We start from the raw sequence: 17,802 nt of genomic DNA, 5'->3' as shown, positions 1-17,802 counted from the left end.
TATTAAATATTAAAAATTCCAGATGTTCACAGTTGCTGGCAGAAGACTGTGTTATATGAATGCTTATCAATACAAAACAATTTTAAAATCTTTGAGGGCATGCTTTCATAAACAAGAGCGGGATGGCTCCTCCACAAATCCAATCAACAATTTCAGTACTTCTCTGTTCACTGTCCACTCTCACTTAAGGAATTCTTGCTGAACACAAGCTCTTCCCTAAGACAACTGTAAAGATGACAGTATCACAGTCCTTTCTAAAACAGTCTGAGATCACTGCATAGCTACAGCGCTGTCAGGGATGCATGAAAGCCAGGGTTATTACTTGAATGTCTGTCTAGCTACTGCAACCTTAACACTGTTAAACATTTTGTATTTTGTGACATTGCTTATTGACATTATTAACAGCAACAATAATAATGCACGTGTAATTTCTCATTTAAAACACAGATCTAGCTGCTATATGAGGCCAGTTTGTATGAATAGATATTTGCCTCATGACTTATTTTATCTGTTGATCTGCTTAGTACCTTGCTATTGGAATCCAGTATATCCAGTATATTTGTGCAGTCTATGTTCTACATGGAGACCATCCAGGAAATTATTCCCACATATTTTGGTCAAAATGTTAGGTGATATGAGAACAGTGACCAGAAAAGGAGTGAATCTTTTTATAACTTTGTGATTTAAATAAGTCAGACTGTAGGCAGTACCATAGGTCAAGACTACTTTGGACAAATTTCTGAATGGTTGTAATTGCGTTCTATATATACCTTATCCAGCCATTTCTACAGAGGCATTTAACTACGTTGCAAACTGTATCCTGTCCTAAACCCCAGAACAAGCGCTCAAACTTGTGATGGTGGTCAGATTCTTCTATTTATGTATTTCTGAAAAACACAAATGAAAAATTGATGCAGGACTGCAACACCCTACGCTGGCATAGAGGAGCTTACATGACAAATAAATGCATTTGCTGTTAATGGATGACTGCTTCAAAGTCAGGGCAGATTCAGAACTGGCTCTAGAAAGCAGTCAAATGTCTGAAAGCATACTCTAGGGAAGAAATAGCGGTTTTGATCATTTACATCTGTCCTGTCCTCTCCAGTACAGGTTTCAGGAATGTATGTAATTTATACACATAGAATATATTGTTGATTTGTCAAAATATTTCTAGACTTGCAGGAAAGCTATGATATTAGTTAGATATAAATTGTTTTTTAAATAAAACATGCTAGTGAAAATTTGTCACCCCAAATCAGAAGCCATGCAACCCGTCAACAGTGAAGAAAGCATTATACAGCTTGCACACAATCTTTGGTGTCAGGAAATTTTTGAAGAATTTCATTATCTCGAGCTCCATGAGCCCTGTGTCAATATGGTCATTGGGAACATGCACATCCAAGAATTTGTGAAGTTGAAGTCATGTCTGAAACATCATGTTTGTCAAAAATTAAAATGAAATAAAGAAGATTTGAAGGTATGTTATATCTGACTGCCATTTTCCCACCTCAAGCACTGTTGGAGCAAAAGAAAAAGCTGTCCTCTCTCTGAAAGGTGTTTGGACAGGACTGATGTTGGACAGATTGATTTAGCCCTTGGGCTAAATTCCCAGTACACCCCAGATGATATGAGCACAGAAAGGCAAAATGAATTGGAAGTCATAAGAAAACCTACAACTTTAATACTGTTTATGATCTGCAGTATTAAGGTCTTGGATCTCTAGCTGGCTGTCAGAGGCTTAGTCACAGAAATAATAGAAGCAGCTTGTATTTCCTATAATTCCCGATACCTCTAAATGCGTAAATCTGGCAGCTGTGAGCATCTAAGATGATCATCCTCATACTTTCCATTTTAGAATGAGAATGGCTGAGGAAGACCAAATATTTTAAAGTTCTGGGATTTGTGTTCCTCCCCCAGAGTGGGTTCTAATTCGTGTAATCTACAGGTCATAGTTAAGATCATCAGGTTTTCAATGGTGAAAGAAGTCATGACTATTCTGTGGGGGAAGTAGAGATCAATTTCAAAGGCTCAGCCAATCTATCTGGATATAAGTTTGGATTGTGAAACCTTTGGCAGGAGTTCTGATCATGGCAGCTGTGTGAAAAAATTCTGTACTACTGACTGTGTTTAGCACATATTGGGTAATTTAAGTAGCAGTATACAAACTGATGTATGCTCACTAATCTGCTCCACTACTTCACAAACACTGTCATCTTAATGTAAGACCTGGGAAAAAAACTCACGGCTTTCCAAAAATCAAATTTTGTATCAGAAAAGATTGATTTTTTCTTTTATTAAACAATTTAACGCATCATCTGAATTAAAAGCCCAGCCTCTCCACAGGAAAATGTCTATATTAAAGATTTTGTCTAAGGGATTTAATGAAGTTGTTTTATTAAGTAGTTCTTTCAGGGGGGATGGGAAATATTGTGTGAAAGAAGAACTTTATGATAAGAAAAATATATCAGATACTTATTAGTTAATGAAGGTTTTCAGAAATTTCAGTGTAGTACATGAGATCAGTCCATACCGGGGAAATGTGCCTCTCCAACAGCGTGCCTCATGCTTGTGTACTTATCCCAGCTTTATATTTTTCCTCCATCTTCCACCACTACCCAAATTTTGGACAGCAAGGCTTTTTAGTCATTCTTGCACTACATTGTATTAAATTATTCAGATTGTTTTCTGAACCTCTTAAAGAAATTCATAGGGCACCCCACAATTTCTGTCATCCCCTCCCCGAAACCATTAGAGGGGAGAAATGTGCTAAAAGTGACAGAGGAGAAGATTCTGCATGCAAACACTTGTCTTCAATAATTAGCCCGTAATGGGAAAGAAATCATCACATCTGTACAAGTGGCAAACCAACTCGTGCCTCAGCAATATGCTTCTTCGGTATGACTGAGCATGTAGGTTCATTTTTAAAGCAGTAATTCAAATGGTGTAAAGGGAGATCTGTTTGTTTGCCTGCCTCCCGCCCTCCCCTCCCCCCCCCCCCCGCCCCCCTTCAAAGACAGAGCATTAGTTAAAAAAACAAATGAAGGAAAATTCCCCAAAGAACCTTAGCAGGGAACAAGAAAAACATCCATTGTAAACAGCGGGTGGGTCTTCTGACAGGCTTTGTTTGCAAATGATAACAATTACAGGTAATTTTTCATTTCAATTGGAAGAACAGGTATAAAAAAAAAAAAAAAGGAGAGAGAGAGAAACAGAGAGCGAGCGAGATTTCCCAAGTGTCTTATTCCCTCCCAGGTCTACAACCTAACAGGAGTGTAGAGAGCTCGGTAGTTTCTTCTCATTCCATTAAGTGAGATCTAATTGTGTCTCTTCTGTCTGTTGGCAGATGCGGTTTCTACATAACAACAGCCCAGAGACAGAGCTGCCTGATTAATGCCTCCAGCTGTCATATGCCCCATTATCTGTGCATTTGCATAACTTAATGGTTTAGGACAGGGGAGAGAGGATGCTTAATTTAATGTTTAGCAGGCCCTTGATAGCTGAATAATTTAAGAACTGTCAAGGGAGGTCAGTCCTACAGCGATTCAGCAAGACAGCTATGATTTCTGCATATCATTAAAATCCTTACTTAGGATAATTTGAAAAAAAGAAGGAGGGGTGGGGGGTGGGCAGAACAACAATGCCTGAAAGGAGGCCCTGCTCTTCTGTTAACCCTTCCTTCCCTGAGGACTAGGAGAAAGGCTTTGGGAAAACATAAATTTATCACACGACCAAGAGAGAAAGGGTTAACCATATTATTTCTCTCCCCCATCCCCCATCCTTCTTCTCATAGCTAACGGGTGGAAATACAGAATTTACTTAAATTCAACTAACAGCCCAACATGCTTTGAACAGGAAACACTCTCGGTTTCATTAGATACTAATGAATATTATTAAGCTAATCTGCCATTTGTTTTCTAATTATGTGTCAGAAAGCACCACAGTGGCAGCTGAGGCAACTGCCAGGGTGCATTTATTTATCTTCCAATCCTGTTTTTGCTGACCAGCTACAGAGCAGAAAGTGATTAGGATCAAATGAAAAGGGCTAAGAAAATAATATTTTTTTTTCAGGTTGATTACTGCTGTTCTTTTCCAAGTTCATCAACTTCTAAGTGACATGTGACTGTGTTTTAAGCATTGAGAAAAAGGCACTATTCAGGCCTCCCTGTAAGGCATAATACTGGAATGAAAGAAGTATTTTATGGCTGGATTAGCCCTACCTGTTTGGTAGCCAACCCAAGGACTTGCTCAATGAGTCATGGAATTGTGCTCTGATATTTCTGTTGAATTCATCGTATTCATCTGGCCCTGTCCTTCGCTCTCCTAAAGCAGAGCTCTGCGCTTCCTGAGCTCTGGCATTTTGAAGACCATATGGTTACCATTTAAACAACTTCAGAACACATCTGATTAATGTTTCTGCTAAGAGCAGGAGTTGATAAGTTCAGTGTTGCTTGGTGGAATGATATTTATTTACACTAAGGCATGCAAAATTATTTCACTGAGTGAGGCGAGCCTGCTTCTTTGTTTGTGGTAAGTAGTCTGACTCTTCAGCTTGGTGCTTTGCCCCCAAGAGCCTCTGCCTGCATGGTTTCCTGGACCACCCATTCTTTTCTGGCTTTATCCTCCAACCGTGACTTCTGTCTGTTCTTCTTTGTCCAGCTTCAATTCATTTGGTTCTGACAGAAACCCCCACAATTTTCCATGGGCTCGTTGCATGGCCCCTCCTGGCAGCTAGCTTTTTAGGCAAGGACTTCTGCTGCTTTAGCAATCTGTTTCTGTGAAAGACCTGATCAGCTTATGTAATTTCTGATTTCATTTACTTCATGTATAGGCAATCACAAAATGTGCTTATGTTAAAGAGGTAACTTTTAAAAATAGCAATAACTTATACACATTATGTCAATGTGTATGTGTGCATACAGTCCATTAGACCTGTGTACAGAAATATATGTACATGCAAATGGGTGAGTAACCTTAGATTTTTTTTTCCATGTGCTATATTAGGAGCTTAGAACATTATCTGCCGTTGGACCATCTACTCTTCCTCCCAGAAAAAGGGTGGGGAAAATGAAGCTGGAGGATTACACTGAGAGCTGAAGGACAGCAATTGCTATTGGTTTGCAGGTGCCCAAGATTTTGAATGGGATTGAGTGCCCCCTGTCTTTGTACTGTTGAAATCTAAGTGATGTTTTTCTTTACATTTTAGAAATATAGGAACTCAACAATTGTCAACAGAATTAATTATTCAGCTGCTTTAGTCTGTAAGTAATGACCTGCATTCTCATCTTGTAGTTCTTACACTTGACAAAGACATTTGGTGGGGTGGAGTAGTAGAGCTGTAACAGCCTGGAAAGGAAACAGAAATCTCCTCTGTTACAGGGCTGTTTTGTCCTTTTTATGATCACCTCCTGAAGCATGCAGTACTAACGGCATGCTTGTCTGTAGTGACTGGTAACTTTTATACACAGAACTTGTCCATGGTGTCAAAGTCCTGGGCAGTTCCAGTTCATAATCCTGAGGAAAGGAAGGAAAGGAGAGATTATGGCTTTTTTTTTTTTTTTTTTTTTTTGCTTGGGTACGTTGCTATTTCTTGCTTGCAGGTTCCTTGATTTTTACTCATTGATACAATTTTTAATGTTTGTTTGATTTTGTTTCCATTTGGTTTGTTTTAGAAGTAAAAATTGAGAAACAAGCGTGCATTGTGAAGCTCAGTTTTTGAGAGGTACATTTCCGTCAGGTTCATTTTTGGCCATTGCCTTTTTGTTGCTTCCTAGCAGGGAATTGATTAGAAACAGTGTGAAGCCAAAGCAGCAACAGAGATCTTTTATTTGGTGGAAACATATAGTTCCAGGTTAGAGACCTTACTGTCAAGCACTGTTGGCCTTAGAATCATTTTGCTCAGTTCTTATCAGAGACAAATTTAATACTTGTGCTGGAAACCCATAAGGACAAGGTTGTCCATTCTCAGGCTTCTGCTAACAGAAAAAGAATAGCAAACAAAATGGGAAGGGAAAAAAAAATCCTTACGCATGCTAACATAAATCAACACAGTTTTTCCAATCAGCACATATGGTAAGGTAACATTGCCCACTGCTCTGAGACCCTCTAATGGAGGACCATATGGGCTGCTGCTGCATCAAAACACAATAGGCCTGTGTTTAGGACTCCTCGGTGACCTGGATTCAGAACTTCCTTGCTTTTATTTGTTTGTGTGTCTGCATCAACATTTTTTTTTCCAACATAGGGATTTGTTCTTTTTTTTTTTTTTTTTCTTTTCAAATTCCTTTGTTCTGTGAGAGATTCCTATGGATAGAGCAAGAGAAATGTGTGCCTTGTATTTTTGGTATTTCATGTTACTGTCTTTGTATATTTTGGTACATTTCCAGATTTCAGAAATAGTAAGAAACCATTACAACTGGATCACTTTGTCAGAATAAATTCACAGAGAGAAAAAGTATTTTTTCTTTGGTGCACATTTTTTGAATCACAAAATGATTCTTTTGGAATCACGGAAATTAGGGAGGCATTCTGGGAGTTCCCAGTTGTACAGTCAGTGCCACTGAAGGAGTTGCAAAGCAAGATGTTGTTAAAACTGTGGTACTACAGTGTTATAAATTTTATTTACCTGAAGACTTATAAACTGTAATTGAAGTAGTCACAAAGAATACCCCTGGATCTAAGCACTCCTGCATGCTAATACTTGGTAATAAGGATCTTTGCTATATGCAGAACATACTTTCCTGCTTTTTCCACACCCATCAATTCCTCAGCTCCTGCAACCCCTTCAAATAAAAAGTTACAACCTCTTTTTTTTTTTTTTTCAGGAGAAAACATGCAAATCCTCCATCGATTCCACACTGTTTCATTCAACAGATCCTCTTGCCTTTGATCATATGCTTTGGCTAGCTCTTCTTACTGCTTTACTGTACCTGTTATCTGACTTTAGGGCCCCTGAAATCCACTGGATTTCTAGCTCTCCATCAAGTTATGGCTTTTTATCCCCGATCCCAAATGGAAGAAGATAGGTGAGGTCCTCCATTTCCTGGTCACTCAAGACAGAATGGCAGCAGATAGGCAGATAGGTGGTGGCTTCTCCTGGGCTGCATCTGTGGCTTTATGTGGTGATACTGCTCTTCCTTCTCCTACTGCTACTGCTAGGTGATCTTTTATTTTTTTTCATCATAACAAAAACATAGTTAGCAAAGACTATGCATTCACCAAACATTCATCATGGACCTTCCAATCTCAGTGTAAGACAGAAGACAGCAGATGGATACGGAGGACAGATGGGGATGTGGTTATTAACACAATGATCGAGAGTGGTTGGCTGTAGGATGGCTTCCCTTTCTGTTCACAAAGTGGACAGGTTTTCTCTAGCAGCTGGGGCTAGCTAGTGGGAATGAGTACAGGCAGAGGAGGGCAGATGTCTTCACATTGGTGAGCAGGGAAATAGGGCATAAACTCCCCTCAAGTGATAGCTCTTTTGCATCCGGGATGGGTTTAGATTGATTTTCCCTTGCAGACAGTGGTTTTCAGAAGTACCAGCTTCAAATGGCATTGGATGTATGTGGAAGCATAACGGGCTTAAATGGATTGTAAACGGGCCCAGGCCATGGCAGAAGGGTAGCAAGGTGCACTGAGACAGAAAAGGCAATACCTACTAATACTTACTACCAATATGACCGTATTTCTGTAATTTTTTATAACTGGCATCCCTGAGAAAGGGTATAAGTATAGCAATCTGACTATGCAATAAAATCATCATCATCCCAGAATCAGGTAACTGTTTATTTTGTATCTGCTTCTTCTGTCAGTACTGTTGTTTTGATGCTCATGCAGTATGAATGTAAAATGAATTGTATTACTGGACACTACTTTACAGTACAATAAATAGCAGGTTAAGAGGCCAACATGGTCTTGAGCTCTTGGTTATTCTCTAGGTAGAGAAAAGGTAGGAATAAGTATTCTTGGTAAATATCATTAATTGCTCCAGGTCTCTCCCCTACTTAACAAAATTTCTTTTCTATTTTGTTTTCTTTCCAACTTTCCTCTTAAGACTGCTTTCTTCAGTGCTCTGTCACATCAGTCAAATTTTCCTTCTTATATCTGTTTTTTCATCTTAGAATCATTTCAGATAGGCCCTTTAATTCTGTGAAATACTTGATTCTGAAACACGAAAATTCTGCTGGCAAAACAGAAATTAATTCCTAATATAGAACAATTCAGGAGCAGAAAGGAACTGGCAAGCTTCTTGTTCCTTCTTTTTCCTTCTGAAATAGACTGAATTCTTCCAAATCTGAAAATTTGGTTTGGTTTTATGGAAAGGTTCCAGTCAGCGCTTATTCTTCTAAACCAATTTCAAAGCGTAAGTCCTACAATAAAAGACTGATCTCATGCATACAGATTCAAAACCACTTTTCTGATTCTGTCTTTTTCTGTCACACCGAAAACACAGAGAAGTCTCACATTCATATTCTCCCACTCACACATTTAGTGGAAAACAATGCAAATATTCTTCTGCTGCACTAGATGTCACCTAGATGAAAATTTAAAAATAAAATATCCTCTTCCTTCTGTTTCCAGAGGCGATTAGGATGACAAGTTAATCAAGACTTCATCTGAGCCTTGCATTTTCTATTCATCATATCACAGCTCTTCTTATGTAGCTGTCCAGTCCACTCAAAGCAGGCTTTTTAAAAGTACTGGATATGTTGCAGATTTACTTTACTGAAAAATCCCCTAGCCTTTTCCTTAACTAGCCTTATATGAAGCAGAGCCCAGAAAGCCTGCAGGTGTCCCACAGAGGTAGCTATTAGTAGGGTAGCTGCAATGACCTCTGTGCCCTGATCTGAAACCCAAGGAGACCCAGACAGAGCCTTTGGCAGAGCATCATGCTTCCCTGTGACCTGGGGAGTCACTTTTGCTCTCTTCTGCTCAAGGGTCCTAATTTGCAAAAAAAGAGTGATTTCTCTTTGCTTTAAGGGTGCTGGGTAGAACTGCACCAGTAATGACAGAGTGCTCAGCTTCCGAGTTGATAAAAGGTGGTAGGATGTATGCTGGTGGTCTTTAACCTGCTTTGTGCCTTTTGGGGCCCAATGTGCAAAGAGTGCAATTTTTCTACACCACCTACCAAGCTACATATAATTCAGAAGATTTAAATAAGTATCTGGAGAGGCATATTGTGTCATAAGGTTGACAGTCACAAAGAACAGAGGTGGTTCACGATAGTCTTTCAAGAGATACAATGATTGGGGTCAAAGCCCTGGTTATTTGAAAGCAGCCTATAAATTCAGAAGAGAGGCCAGATATAATCTCCTGGTGACTTGGCTGTACCCTGGGATGCCCTGCAGTTTGAATGTAGGAAGGGAATTGTACTCAATATGTATTCAATGGTTGTTTTTCTTTTGTTACCATCTTCTGTAGCTGGTATGTAATGAAAGGACATCTATTTAAAAGTGTTATGTTTCCCTTCTGCAGGTTTTCATGAAAAATGCACAGATTACAGCAAATTTTCTACTCTCTGTAATATGACATTTTACTTTTAAATGGACTCTAATGTTAATAAAGCCTTTGTAAACCCTAGCAGTGGTAGTCTGTATTTTTGCTCTGCCATCAAAATAAAGAAAATGTGTCCCAAACCATTTTTCTTTTCTAAGAAGCTCTAGCAGAAATCTTTTAGAAATGTAAATTGAAAGGGATGCTGCCAAAACTGGACTAAAATAAATGCTGCTCATCTCAGCTGGAGGTGGAGGCATCTCTGGTCAAGGCACAGTTTCTGTGCCTTTGGCTTTGTGGGTTCAAGCCCATCAGCAATAAAATTATGCCTTAAATCTTCTGATCTGTGTCACGAGTAATAGAATATCAGTTAGGAAGAGATCAGAATAATTGAATATATTCAGATTTAACTCAACATTTGCTACCTATTTTTATTATTGCTTTCATAGTTTCTTTTGAGTGACATAAATGGGAATCTAAGCATGAGAATGGAAACCAAGACAATCCATGTGTGGGATAAAGGATAAAGGCTGAGCCTATGAAGTGACCAGATTTCTATGTGGTGGTCAACTGTCTAAGAGAAGAGTAGTTCAATCAAAACAAATTTGAGATTTAGTCTTTAAGCAAATACACATTGTGATGCAACTCTGAGTTGTGAAGGGTCTAACTACTTGCCTTTACTGACTGTGTACACAGCTAGAAGTGAATGCTATTTCATTTGATTTATATGTGAAACAAGCTAGCAGATACAAAGCAGTTATACTCTTCATGAAAACAACACTGTCAGAAAATGGACTAGTTTGCAACATGATCATGGGTAGAACAGAACAGGCAAAATGTGAAAAAGCATGGAGACTGGAATTTAATTTGTCCCTAGAGTTGGTCCAACTTTGCCAAAGTGATGCAGGGGGGCAGTGGGCAGTTTGGGATAGGCTGTATTTTTGTTTTGCTTTGTTTCTTTTCTGCCCAGTGCTTAAGAAAATGCTATGGACTCTTGGCCTATGCCAAGCCAGAGACTTTCATAAGCACTACTAGAGACTAAAGACAAACTAGTGCTGCATGTCACCTGTAATATTTCGATCGTCTCCTGAAAAGAATGTGCTAATTGTCCTGGAAACCTAGTGATCTATTTTTCGTTCTGAATGTTTGTTTATCATTTGTGCCCTTGCTGAATTTTTGAGACAAAGTTCAATAAAAAATTAAATTATTGCCCTGTCACCTCTGTCAACAGAGCATTCTGTCAACTATTGAAGTTCAGCCTAGGATCTCGCTTTGAAGACATTAAAAAGTATTACTGCAGGCAGCGCTCTTTTTGTTCAGTCAAACAAAGTATCCCTCCATTTACCTGCCATCAAAATTGGGACTGTGAACACACATCTGATAGTGGGTGGAAGAATTCTTGGCTTATGCTAACAACTGTAAATGAAAAGCTCTGGGGTTAAGGAATCCATCACAGTGCAGAAACGAAGGTCTTGCAAATAATTGCACATGACTAAATCAAGGCCAGAGTGAACCCAAATTCCTTCATTGCTTTTCTGAAGCCTCCTAGCATGTAGCTTTCCAAAGCATGTGAGATAAAAAAGCATTGCAATTTTTCTCGCTCTGCTTTATTTGCAGAGTGAGGGGTTCTCAAACAATCTGCACGTAGTCCTGACTGCAAGAAAAGGGTCCAGCTGAAAATGCTCCTGGCATAAAGCTTTCTTCTTTCATACTGTTTTCTACTTTCCTATACAGTTTTGCCCCTTTGCATTTGCCCAGCAGATTCAACAAGTGTCTCATGGGAAGATATGTACCGACCAGCAAACGTGTGGTAGAGCTACTGTGATGTTCCTGTCCCTTTCTTTCTCCCCCCTTTCTGCTTACAGACACTATTGGAAACAAGATGCCGGGCTGGACAGACCCTTGGTTTAAACTGGTATTCAGCTTTCCTGTACAGGCATGTGTACCTATTAAGAGGCTGACAAAACACTGAGACTAGTGAATATATTCAGAGTTTCATTCATTTTTTTTTCTTCTGTCAATTCACGCCTACTACTAATTAACACTGATTAGTGTTAACTCCCCTCAACCTCCTTCTAACAAGGCAGTGTGCATGCCTCAGCTCTGCTTCTTGTTTGTAAATAATTTGTCTGAAAGAAAACAACTTAAAATCTCCTCCTTGTTTTTGTGTGTAGAAAAGTATGTAATCTTGTTCACTTTATCAGCTGGCCATGCATTTCTGTTTTAGAGCATGATCTGAAATCCACGGGTAGACTCATGCTGGGTTAAATAGGTTTTAGATGAAGCCTTTAGCAAAAGTAGAACTTAAAGAAACCACAGCCTTGCAGCCTCTTTGGCAGGCTGCATACCCTTGTGGTTCTCTATGGCCTGCTAGTCTGAGGGTTTTCTTTGTCTTTTTAAGGATTTTATTCTACCCAAGCAACCCCGACTTATATTCTGCACAGCCCCGTTGAACGTAAATGGAGTTTTACAGACTCTAAGTCAGAACTGGCTCTGATTCTCTGACGTTGTCTTTTTCTGATCCAAGGTTCACTGTCATGCTAGCTTGTCTCTTCCCCCCCCTCCTTCTTCCTTCAGAATTTCATTCCTCTCTTATTTCTGTGTTTCCAGGACTCTGCCCACATCACTCAACTGCTAAATCTCTGTATTCTCTCTCTATTGGGCTGCCTTCTTCCTCTCAGCTGCCAGGTCTTTTTTTTTTTTTTTCCTTTCCTTGCTCCCAGCAATCTTCTTCCCCTCCTCAAGTGCCATAATGTATTTGCTACTATTTAATGAGATACCCAAGATGGGTGAACTGACACTCACATTCTGTCTCCCAGCATCTTTAAATGGATAGCATGATAAATACAAGCCAAAACTCAGCACTTTCTGCTGTGGAATCTGAAACTCCTAATAGAAATGCTTTTCCAATTCTCCAAAATAGATAGGGCCATGTCCGCTGACAGTAACTTGACAAAACTCCATTGACTTCAGCAAAGTTACTTTGACTTATGGTAGCTGAAGATTTACCCCATAGTATAAATGGAGCTTGTGTTTCACATAAATCACAAGAAAGTAGTTAGATGTATGGCAAATTAAATTAAATATCTGATGTCAAATTACTTCAAGTTCCTGAATTAGTGCTGCTTAATATCAAATCTTAAATTTGCGTCTGAGGTCAAATTAAAATTACCATTATCTAATGGAAATAGCTCTGTACTATATCTTCAGTGACAGTCATGAGTTTAATAATCTAACAAACCACTGGATGTCTCTACTGTGCCATACAAGTCCAGTTAAAAGATATATATCTGGCATAAAAGCTTACTTAAAAAAGAAGGCAATTTGAACACAGTGATATTTGAAATGATGGGACAGAGATTTGAGATGGATCGCTCACTGTATATACTACGAAACGCAGAAGTTACAAAATTCAATCCACTCCTTTAAAATTGGAAGTTCCTTTTCTTTTTATTAATTTAGATGGTACCTGTTCTTCACAGCTATAGGAAACCGCAAATCTCTTGCAGAGTGAATTTTGTTTGCTTTTATTTCATTAACTCAGCTGAACAGCATTCAGATTTAAATTTTAATCTTCCTGCCTGGAACATCTTCCTAATGCCCTGTTCCTTTGCCATCCCTTGCCATGTACAGGGGATAACAGAGGCACTCCTCTGGAAAGACTAAATGTTAATTAAGTAACGAAAGGCTACATGAGGACCAAAGCAATTTAGAATGGGAAGGATAAAATCATAAGGACAGTAATAGCTAGGGGTGTCAAACATATTACACAGGCTGTGTGCTTTTATGTGTAGGGGAAAGGGGATGAACCCTCCGATAGATACCAGCTGGATTTAGTCACCATGGCTACACATGATTTGTTCTGGCTGTCCCTTCAAGCTGTTTTTCCAGTGAGAAGGATTGCAGGGCTGTGAGGTTTTTGTGGAGTGGGCCTCACGACACTCCTGAGACGGTGACAGCAGCACGTCCAGGCGCCTGATGAGAAGCTACAGGCATGTCCTCATTCAGATGGCTCAATGGGTGCAGCAAAGGCTGTGCTTCAACATCAGGTTATTTTTGTTTGTCTGGTGTCCTGCACCAGCACCATCTCCTTTGAGGGGCTGTTTGTATGGTGCATTGGGGTGTGTTAGTTTGTTAAAGGAAAGCACTTTGCAATATGAGTCATGTAGAGTGGGTAATCTGTATTTCCCCCAGGATTAAACGTCTGCTATATGATGCATGTTGTTTTGTTCAGTCCAGTTTTGATTTGAAGTTAAAAATGAAGAAGGAAAATTAATAATAAACAACTACACTACAGAATTTCCCATTTGTCAGAAAACTACCCATCCATCAGAGTAGTTGTAAGTCATTACTAGTGTGGATGCTTTTGCTTGATTGCAATCTCTCATGCAGTTACTTCCACTTCTGAAAAGGAATCAGGATGTGAAAAATGGATGCCTGGTTTGAGAACTGGGAGTTATGACTCAGCCAAATGCTTTTTTGTCGTGCCAGTAATGACAACTCACTGGCATCTCTAGTATGACTGCCGGGTATTCATGCAGAAGAGATGCCATGTGTGATGCTGGAAGGCAGTGATGGCATATTATCATGTTAGGGTACCAAAGTGGGAATTTAAAGGGTGTCATCAGATGTTCACAAACTATTCTAATCTGGGAAAAGGTAATAAATAGGGGCTTGATGCTCTTACCTCAGTCTTAATGACTTCTACTGAAGTTAGTTCTTTTTGTTTTGCTTTGTTTTGCTTTTTAAATCCATAAAACACTTGAAATTGAAAAAGCTAATGCCTATAATGATGGTGGATTCAATTTTACTTCATCACAGAACTTTGGTGTGAGGAGAACGGTTGAGTTTTGAAAGGACTGCTCTATTCTCCTGTATCTATAATAAATTCCTGCCTAGCAAAGTTTAAATATGTTGCTTCAGGGAACAAAGGAAGCTGCTAAAAGGTAGATAAATCATCAGCTTTTATTCAAAGGAACCTTTTCACCTATTCAGTAGCATGAATCTTGCAAGACAAAAACAATATTTTGAATTTTATAGTGCCTTTCATCCAAAGCACTTCGCCAAAAATGAATAAATTAGTTTCCCCTCGTGGTATGATGTTTGCAAATGTTGATATTTCAGCTTCAAGGTGGAGAAGGTCAAGACAAACTGAAGGAACAATAGTTTTTCCAAAGTCCAACACAGGTAACCTGTGCTAGAGCCAGGAATAGTACCCAGATTATCATAAAAAAAATCTAGTTACTGGGTTTGGGAAATGAAATCACACAGAGGAAAAACCTGTGAAGAACCGAGTCTGATTGTCATGGCAGAGGATGAAAACTCACCAGCTGACTGCAGGTATTTCTGCAATGAGAGTACAATAAAGGTAAACAGACATTAACTTTATTGGTAAGCATACGTCTGTGCCCATGACTTGATCTAGGTCAGGCTTGTAATTATGAGCATGGCAATGCCAGATCCTGAGGATTTAGCTCTCAGTCTCCATGTCAGCTTGAAACTCATGAATGTGCCCTCTTACCTTGCAGGGCTCTTGCAAGGATGAATGTAAGTATGAGAACATTAAAGGATTTCAGGTGCTCAGTTGTATCTTCAGCAATAAGCACTGTATGTGTTTTGCTGGAGTATCTTATCTACTTTGTCTAGGTTCCTGTGCATCTGGACTCATACTGTGCATATTGGACACACGGATTTACTGTTTTGTACCACCTGTGGAGTTTCCCTCATGTACATTTCTAAGTATTACATCTATGCAGATTTTAATTTTCCATAATAATCAAGTTTGCATTTTCTCTTTGGCAGACTGTTTGCTACCCCAGTAAATTTTCTGACATCCAGTCTGCACATCTTTTTGATTCTGTTTCCACACATCGTTGTACTTTATGTATTGTTCTTGGTAACTCCTTTTATTGGCTTTATTTTTCCATCTTTCAACTATTTGGCACCTTCTGTTATGTCTCTCCATCATGCACTGAATTATCACTTAAGCAAGCTATCATGCAGAACTCCTGTAATCTTGCCTCATCATCCTCTGGTGGACCCACATTTTTTGTGCTCTGACACAAACTCCCCCCCGTTTCTCAATAAATTTTGGGTAGTGTATTGAACACAACATGCCGAATGTGAACTTATCAGTGTCAATGTTGCACAAGGGAAGAACAAGTCTGTTCCATGACACCCAAATCCAAGTGCTTTGCCTCATTTTGCTGCTTTGTAGCATCACTAGCTGCATTGCCACCTCCTATTCCTATACCCTTCTGTTCAATACATGCTGAGCATTTCTGCCTGGAGAGCACATACCTAATGAACGCTTATTTCTCTTTTGTAGCTTTCACCAAAGTCACCGACTATTCTCAGTAAATTACTAAAACACCTTCTTTCTCACCACTCTCTGGTTGCTGAGCTGTTGTCCATCCTGAGCAGCTTTAGACAGCTGCTTCAGACCGTCCCTCCGACACTTTTTTCCTTAGCGCATGCCACGCTCAGATTGCAGTGATTCATCCTGCTGCTCCACCCATGGCAAGTATCTGTCTCCCCTATGTGCCCACAGCCTTTTAATCCATCAGGCTTGGCCTACGCATCTTGGAGAAACCCCTGCTCAGTCCACCAGGCTCTCCAGCTGTGGTGGGACGATATGCTTCTCTTGCCCTCAGAGGCCTCCCATTTATCCGTGGCGTGACTGAGGCAAAGGCACTGCGTGCTCCTTCCCTCCCCGCTGAGGGACGCTCTGTGCTGAGGAGCCATGGCCCTCACTTCCCCCATGCCAGCAGGGCTTTGTCACAGCTCCCGGCATGGACCAGGCAGCAGGGGAACACCTCCACCTAGGTCTGTCACGGGCACCGACGTGCGAGGGCCTGCCTGGAGTCAGGCTCAGCTGATAACATTGCGGGTGCCTTGGAAGCAGGAGGGGGAGACGGAGCTGCCCGTGAGATAGGCTGCAGAGGAACTGTGATTTCTACAACTCTTCTGAAAGGCTTTTAATGGTCTACTTCATGGCCTCATTAAGCGAACAATGTCAGAGCTTTAAAAAGAGCCCTTTGCGATTCTTGCGCGGGGCTGGTAATATATGTCACAACAGATATATATAGAAAAGCAGAGGAGCACAGAAATGTGCCATATGGTTGAACCCCAAAGGAAGGAGCTAGAACATTTCTTCTTTCACCCTCTACGCCGAATCCTTGCAATAATTAGCCAAAGTAAAATGAATATTAGCTTATGCTTAACTGCCTTTCCAGCATGTTACCCTGCATTGACCCAGTAGTGCTAAACCAATTATTTTTTGAACTTTATGGCTTTAAATAATCCTCTGCTCTAAAACTCCCTCTACCCCTCAGCTACTTAACCACAGGCCCGACTGCCCTAAATCCTTTTCTTATACTTTGTAGCTTTTTAAGCAAGCCCCCTCTTTAAGTAGACATAATCCCTTCTCTGTAGAAAACATGAAAGACCTTGAACAAATCAAGATTTCTCCATGGAGAATTCAGCTAATCCTGTGCTTAGCTCCTAACAAGGAAATCCATCTCTCCACCAAGCACCCCATTACTAGAACTAATGCCTGACTTGAATAACAAGCAAATTATTGTGCTTTAATTGTAGCACTGCTCTGTCACATGGAGAACTTGGAGAGGAATGTGACTAGGCTCCTCCAGGAAAGACAGGTCACGCCTTTTTGTTGTTGTTAAGGTTGCTGTGATTTGAAAGCAGGCTAAATTAACTATTAATATGGACTGCACATGCTTCAGATTAGATGAAACAGCTGCACTGTAGCTCTGTAGTACACTTTATTATAAAACAAGTGCTGTTGTACTGGATTACTATTCTCCTTTACATTGTCTTTTGACTGTTGTGAAATTCATATGCAGGGGCTTGAAGGGGTATAATCATGCCCTTGGGGGCAGGGAGGCATCAGCCATTTGGTCACAGAAAATTATGTTAGTGTTAAATCAGAGCAAAACCAAACTAATCTACGATGCTGATGCACGGTCAGTGCTTTTTCCCAGAAGGGCTCCCCGTAACACGAGTTGGTTATTGCTGCGACGGTAGAAGGGAGGAAATTCGTGTTGTGAGGAAAGCAGACGTGTATCAGAGGGAAAGAGAAGGTGCGATTCGGCATCGCCAGGACAGTGGTGTGAGCACCGGCACAGGCTGTGCACAGGGTAACCACCACAAAACGGAGAGAGGGACAGGCTGCTCGGTGCAGGTCTCAGGTACCACAGGGCAGACTGACCTCCCTGGCCCACTGATGTGAGGATGGTCCTTGCCATTGCTCCGTGAGTCCCTGGTGGCCCAGCAGCCTCATCTAAATGGGAA

General features: G+C 40.3%; 1 long non-coding RNA gene across 2 annotated transcripts; it reads left to right on the top strand.

The window, feature by feature from the left end:
- The first annotated feature begins 3,056 nt into the window (after positions 1-3,056).
- LOC308186198 lies at positions 3,057-8,097 on the top strand. 2 transcript variants are annotated; one of them, XR_013943961.1, is made up of 5 exons: positions 3,057-3,284; positions 4,069-4,527; positions 5,002-5,121; positions 5,204-5,258; positions 6,822-8,097. It is a non-coding gene; the product is annotated as an uncharacterized lncRNA (long non-coding RNA). The 2 variants fall into 2 exon arrangements; XR_013943962.1 differs by lacking the exon at positions 3,057-3,284 and having other exon boundaries at positions 3,627-4,527.
- Positions 8,098-17,802: the final 9,705 nt, after the last annotated feature.

This window comes from Anser brachyrhynchus (genome assembly GCF_964034855.1).
Source record: "Anser brachyrhynchus genome assembly, chromosome: Z".
Classification (NCBI taxonomy): Eukaryota; Metazoa; Chordata; class Aves; order Anseriformes; family Anatidae; genus Anser; species Anser brachyrhynchus.
The sequence above is the reverse complement of the archived record's forward strand: the minus strand, read 5'-3'. Positions and strand labels throughout refer to the sequence as shown.